Consider the following 7,717-nt stretch of genomic DNA (forward strand, 5'->3'; position numbering starts at 1 on the left):
TTTCCCAGCAATTGGCAATGGGGTCATGGTCATTGCTTGATGCCTGATTCCAGATTTTTTAATGCTGTGGTGCCATTGGAACCCCCTTCCCCAAAATGCTACCTAGCTCTCTCCATTAACAGCCCAGTGACAATACCACTAGGCCATCGCCTCTCCATTGTATTCTTTGGGGTTTTTTTCATCCTTTGTCATTGTTTTATTCTATTTTGTTTTATTCCTTAATGGGAGGTGGCCATCACTGGTAAGGCCAGTACTTATTCCCCATCCCCATATTTCTTTGATCTGATTGGCTTGCCATTTCAGAAGCCAGTTAAGAGTCAGCCACATTGCTGTAGGTCTGGAGTCACAAGTGGACCAGAATGAGTAAAGTCCTTCCCTCAAAGATTCGTGAATGAATAAGATGGGTTTTCACACTAATGGACAATTGTTGACACGGGTTCGGTAGCTTTACATACTTGATTTTAATTAACTGGATTTGAATTCAGTTGGGAGGTGTGAGACTTGAACCCCTGTCCTTAAAATATTTGATTACCAACCCAATGAAATAACCATAATCTCACCAACTCTGCCTGAGACTGTGGTACACCTTGATATTAGAATTAAAATTAGAATCCCTACAGTGGGGAAACAGGCCCTTTGGCCTAACAAGTCCACACCAACCCTCTGAAGAGTAACCACTTAGATCCATTCCCCTACTCTATATTTACCCCTGCCTAATGCACCAAACCAACACATCCCTGGACACTATAGGCAATTTAGCATGGCCAATTCACCTGACCTGCACATCTTTGGACTGTGGGAGGAAATCGGAGCACCCAGAGGAAACCCACACAGACACGGGGAGAGTGTGCGAACCCCACACAGGCAGTTGCCCGAGGCTGGAATCAAAGCTGAGTCCCTGGTGTGGTGACCACTGTTGGAAACTAGTGCTAACCAATTCAGTTAATTAAAATCAGGAATGTAAAGCAACCCAAGTCATACTAACCATATCAACCATTGTTCATGGCTGTGAAAACCCATCTGATTCATTCATATTGTTGATGTAGAGGTAATCAGATATTGAGGGAATATTCTCAAGTAATAAAAGGATCGTTGGAAAGTTAGACTTCAGGGTATTCATGCCTGGTTTATTTTCAATACCCTGCACTGGCCAGAAATAGAGAGATTAGGGGAGACTACTCCCTACCCAATCACAATCTCTGGGCGTTATCGGCATCTCAACCCAATACCCCCAACCCAAACATCTCTGAACCAATACTGAACAATTCCCTGCCCCCTCTACCTGACACCATCTGAGCCACATGATACATAGAACATAGAAAAGTACAGCACAGAACAGGCTCTTTGGCCCACGATGTTGTGCCGAGGTTTAACCCTAATGTCAAATATAGTAAGTTAACCTACACACCCCTCAACTCACTGCTATCCATGTGCATGTCCAGCAGTCACTGAAATGTCCCCAATGGCTTTGCTTCCACCACCACAGCTGGCAATGCATTCCATGCATTCACAACTCTCTGCATAAAGAACCTACCTCTGATGTCTCCTTTATACCTTCCTGCTAATATCTTCAAACTATGACTTCTCATACCAGTCAATCCTGCCCTGGGGAAAAATCTCTGGCTATTGACTCTATTCCTCTCATTATTTTGTGCACCTCTATCAGGTCTCCTCTCTTCCTCCTTCTCTCCAAAGAGAAAAGTCCGAGCTTATTCAACCTCTCTTCATAAGGCAAACCCTCCTGTCCAGGCAGCATCCTGGTAAACCTTCTTTGCTCCCTCTCCAAAGCCTCTATATCTTTCCTATAGTAGGGCGACCAGAACTGGACACAGTATTCCAAGTGTGGTCTCACCAGGGACTTGTAGAGCTGCAGCAAAACCTCGTGGCTCTTAAACTCGATCCCCCTGTTAATGAAAGCCAAAACACCATATGCTTTCTTAACAACCCTATCCACTTGGGTGGCAACTTTGAGGGATCTATGTACTTGCACACCCAGATCCCTCTGTTCCTCCAGACTGCCAAGAATCCTGTCTTTAATCCTATATTCAGCATTCTAGTTTGACCTTCCAAAATGCATCACTTTGCATTTATCCAGGTTGAACTTCATCTGCCATTTCTCAGCCCAGCTCTGCATCCTGTCTCTGTCGCACTGCAGCCTGCAATAGCCCTTGATACTATCGACGACACCTCCAACCTTTGTGTAATCTGCAAATTTACTAACCCATCCCTCAACCTCCTCATCCAAGTCATTTATAAAAACAACAAAGAGCAGAGGCCCAAGAACAGAGCCCTGCGGGACCCCACTCAACACTGACCTCCAGGCAGAATACTTTCCATCTACAACCACTCTCTGCCTTCTGTCAGCCAGCCAATTCTGAATCCAGATAGCCAAATCTCCCTGTATCCCATACTTCCTGACTTTATGAATGAACCTACCATGGGGAACCTTACCAAATGCCTTGCTGAAGTCCACATCCACTGCTCGACCATCGTCAACCTGTCTTTTCACCTCCTCAAAGGACTCAGTAGGATTTGTGAGGCATGACCTGCCCCTCACAAAGCCACACTGACTGCCTTTAATCATGCTATGCTTTGCCAAATAGTCATAAATCCTATCCCTATACCTATGGGCAGCCCTCATCCATCTTCCACCTTAGGAGACAGTGAGGTCTGCAGGTGCTGGAGATCAGAGTTGAGAGTGTGTTGCTGGAAAAGCACAGCAGGTCAGGCAGCATCTGAGGAGCAGGAGAATCATCGTTTTGGGCTGGAGTCCTTCTTCAAACAGACTCGCTATCACAGCCAAATCTTCTTCCATTCCTGAAGAAGGGCTCCAGCCCAAAATGTTGATTTTCCTGCTCCTTGGATGCTGCCTGATCTGCTGTGCTTCTCCAGCAACACACTCTCACATCTTCCATCTTACCCAACTCGGGGTGGCTCAGTGGTTGGCACTGCTGCCTCACAGTGCCAGGGTCCTGGGTTTGATTCCAGTCTTGGGCAACTGTCTGTGTGGAGTTTGCACATTCTCTCTGCATCTGTAAGAGTTTCCTCCAGGTGCTCCAGTGTCCTCCATTGGTCCAAATGTGTGCAGGTTAGGGTGGATTGGCCATGCTAAGTTGCCCATAGTGTCCATGGATGTGCAGGTTAGGGTGGATTGGTCATGGGAAATTGCCCATAGTGTCCAGGGATATGCAGGCTGGGTAGATTAACCCTGGGAAATACAGGGTTACAAGGATAGGGATGGGTCTTCAGAGGTTTGGTGTCGACTCGGTGGGCCAAATGGCCTGCTTCCAGGGATTGTATGATTCTAACTCATAGCTGCCACTATGCAGCTTTCACCCAACTGCTACCTTATCCCTTCAGCAACCTAGGTGTCAGACGCCTGGAGGAAGAACGCCTCATCTTCCGCCTCGGAATACTTCAACCTCAGGGCATCAATGTGGACTTCAACAGCTTCCTCATTTCCCCTTCCCCCACCTCATCCTAGTTTCAAACTTTCAGCTTAGCTCTGTCTCCTTGACTTGGCCAGACTTGTCCGACCTGCCTATCTCCTTTTCGACCTATCCACTTCACCCTCTCCTCCTTGACCTATCACCTTCATCTCCTCCCCCACTCACCCATTGTACTCTATGCTACTCTCTCCCCACCCCCACCCTCCTCTAGCTTATCTCTCCATGCTTCAGGGTCACTGCCTTTATTCCTGATGAAGGGCTTTTGCCCGAAACGTCGATTTCGAAGCTACTTGGATGCTGCCTGAACTGCTGTGCTCTTCCAGCACCACTATTCCAGAGTCTGGATTAATAGTCCAGTGATGATACCAATAAGTCATTACCTCCCTTTTGTAGTGAGAACAATGTCTTACAATCCTGAAGTGAGAAATACATCTTAGAAATGAAAGCAAGCTATAAAGAATTCTTAGGTGACCAGTTTACTTGTAGATGTTCATCAGCAATGTTTACTTTAAAAAGAAATTAGATGATAATTGGTACACTCGCAATGAAGCATTGTATATTTATTCAAAGACAAAGGATGTTATATTGAACCCATCACCTCAAAGAGCTCTGGAATCTGGTGTAGGCTATAATGGGTGAGGACTGATCATAAGGCATAAGAGCAGATGTAGGCCATTCAGCCCATTAAGTTTGCTCTGCTAGTCAATGAGACCATGGCTGATCTAATAATCCTCAACTCCACTTTCCTGCCTTTTCCCAGGAATGCTTGATTCTCTACTGATTAAAAATCTGTTAATCTCATTCTTGAATATACTTAATGAGGCAAAAGTGAGGACTGCACATGCAGGAAATCAGAGTCTAGATTAGAATGATGCTGGAAAAGCACAGCAGGCCAGGCAGCATCCGAGGAGCAGGAAAATTCCTGTTGAAGGGCTTATGCCCGAAATGTCAATTTTCCTGCTCCTCGGATGCTGCCTGACCTGCTGTGCTTTTCCAGCACCACTCTAATCTATACTTAATGAGTCAGCCTCAACTACTCTGTACAGTAAAGAATTCCACAGATTTGATGATCTCCTCATCTCTGACTTAAATGCGCGACCCCTTATTCTGAGATTATACCGTCTGCTCCTGGACTCTCCTGTAAGAAGAAACAATTTTTCCCCATCTACCTAGAGAAAGCGAGGACTGCAGGTGCTGGAGATCAGAGCTGAAAAATGTGTTGCTGGAAAAGCACAGCAGGTCAGGCAGCATCCAAGGAGCAGGGGAATCGACGTTTTGGGCATAAGCCCTTCTTCAGGACATCTACATGTCAAGTCCTCTAATTAATACTATATGTTTTCAGAAAGTCCCCTCTCATTCTTCTGAATTGTAATGAGTACAGGCCTAACCTACTCAACCTCACCTCAAACCTGATATCAACAGCATGAATGTCCGACACTGCTTCCAGATGGAAAGGTTAGTTGCACAGGGGATGCATCCAGTTTACAGGGAGATATTGATATGTTATGTAACTGGGCAAAAAGTTGGCAAATGGAGTATAATTTGGGAAAATGTGAAATTGTTCATTTTGGAAGAGGGAACAAAATACCAGAAAAAACTGCAGAAAGCTGCAACGCAAAGGGGACTTAGGGGACCCAAAACACAGAAAGCATGCACATAGACACAGCAGGTAATCAGGAAGGCTAATGGAATGTTGGGCTTTGTTTCAAGGGAGTTGGAATATAAGAGTAGGGAAGTTTTACTGCAGCTGTACAAGGTGCACATCTGGAGCACTATGTGTAGTTTTGGTCCCCTTATCTGAGGAAAGATTGTTTCATTTGGAGACAGTTCAGTGAATGTTCACTGGGATGGTCCAAGCTATGGAGGGATTGTCTTATGAGCAAAGGCTAAGCAGTTTGGGACTCTACTCACTGGAGTTGAGGTGACCTCATTAAAACATATAGGATTCTGAAGAGGCTTGGCAGGGTAAGTACATAGAGGATGAGAGAGAGTCTAGAACCAGATTCCTTCATCTCAGAATAAAAGGTGCTAATTTAAAGCTGAGTTAAGAAGGAATTTCTTCTCCCAGTGGATTGTGAGCCTTTAGAACTCCTTGTCAAGGAGTGCTGTGGGGGTAGTGTCCTTGTGTATATTTAAGGCTGGGAGAGAGAGATTCTATATCAATAGGGGAATGAAGGTTTATGGGGAAAACACACTCCACTAGTTGTAGATCACAATCCTGAAAATGTCATTTTAACCCAGCGCTCTGTCTCCCATTAGCTAATCAATCCTCTAGCCATGACAATGTACTATATTCAATATCATGGACTCTTAACTTATTAAGTAGCCTATTGTGTAGCACCTTCTGAAAACCCAAATACTTTACATCCACTACTTCCCCATTATCTGTCCTGCTTGTTACCTCCTCAGAAAACTCTAGAAAGTCTGTCAGGCATGACATCCCCTCATGAAGCCATGCTGACTCTGTTTGATTGCATTATGAATTTTGAAATGCTCCATTACATCATTTAGCAGGCCTTTCTTGTGAAGGTCTGGTGCCTGAAATGTCGATTCTCCTCCTCTTCCATTGCTGCCTGACCTGCTGTGCTTTTCCAGCACCACACGTCTTGACATCAATTATTAATCCTGAGTAAGTGGAGTTGAGGTGAAAATCAGGAGACATCAAATTGAGGACCAGAGTAGGCCCAAGGTGTTGACTCCTGATGAAGGGCTTGTGCCCGAAAGGTCGATTCTCCTGCTCCTCGGATGCTGCCTGACCTGCTGTGCTTTTCCAGCACCACGCTCTCAACTCTAATCTCCAGCATCTGCAGTCCTCACTTTCACCATAGTGTTGAATGGCTCACCCTGGTTAGTGATGTTTTCTTCAGCCAGTGAGCTGACTGTGGGCGGGAGTGGTGAGGCTGTGGAATTCACGATCACAGAAAGCAGCTAAGGCAAAAAAACAACTAGGATTTCAAGAATGAATTTGATACAGCACTTGGTGGTTAATGGGATCAAAGGATATGGAGGAAAAGTGGGAAAAAACTACATGGTGAATGTCAGAGCAACCTCAAAGGGCCGAATGTCCTGCTCCTGCTCTTTCTTTTGATATTTGCATGTTTCTATTTCAAAATGGCAATTCCAATGTTTTTGAGTTATTTCAAGAAAGCTAAAGAGGAAGGGTTGCTAGGCAAATGTTATTTCACCCAAGATGGATGGCACATCTCAGAGGTTATGATTTTGGGTGGGGGCTCAGCTATCTTGTAAATGGAAACTGAGAGGCCGTGACTGGTCTGGGACATCTACTCGAGTGCAACCTTTTGCCCAAGTCTATGAGCATGGATAACACAGCCAATCCAATCAAGTGTACCACAGCCCAGACTTTTAATCTCTCTGTTTCACCCAGAGCGAAAGTGAAAGGAGCCTTTTAGTCCAATTCACGGAAGTGCCAAGCAGACGCTCAATGCTATTTATCACAGCAAATAATTTCCCTCTCACCTCGATGGGAAAATTTAATCCTCCTTTGGTTCAGCTTCCAGAGTTACACAACTCCACAGCATAGCTGTAATGTGTGATTAAGTGACAATCATACAACTCCAGATCAGCACCGCCCTCATGATCCGTCCCACCTGTCCATCTGCCTTCTCACCTATCCACTCCACCCTCCCCTCCGACCTATCACCTTCACCCACACTGCCATCCAACTATTGCACTCTCAGCTGCCTTCTCCCCAGCTCCACCTCCTCCCATTTATCTCTCCACCACTTCCCCCCCACCCCCGGCTCCTAACCTCATTCCTGATGAAGGGCTCTGGCTTAAAATGTCCTGCTCCTCAGATGCTGCCTGACCTGATGTGCTTTTCCAGCAACATACTCTCAACCCACAAACGACTCCAGATATTAGTTGCTATGCCCTCTTACACCCTGCCACATATCTCCCTGACGATACTGCACATGAGACTCAATGATGATACTGTGTCATGTGATTCCAAGGTGACACTATACCATGTGACCCTGACGACATTGTGACCCCACAACAACACAGTGCAATGTGACTCCATGATGACACTGTGCTATATAATGATATTAAATCACATGATTTGAACTGTTGTGATAATGTCCTACGTGGCTCTCATTTTCCCACATGTACTATTGATTACCTCAGCCCTGTAATTTATTAACGTTACTTCCATGTTTGTTGTACACCAACACAATATTAATTGTCAGGAATTCCATTTAATTACTCTATGCAGATCCTGACATTCATCGGTTTCTAAGTTCTCCCTTTTT

Source organism: Chiloscyllium punctatum, chromosome 1, assembly GCF_047496795.1.
Source record: "Chiloscyllium punctatum isolate Juve2018m chromosome 1, sChiPun1.3, whole genome shotgun sequence".
Classification (NCBI taxonomy): domain Eukaryota; kingdom Metazoa; phylum Chordata; class Chondrichthyes; order Orectolobiformes; family Hemiscylliidae; genus Chiloscyllium; species Chiloscyllium punctatum.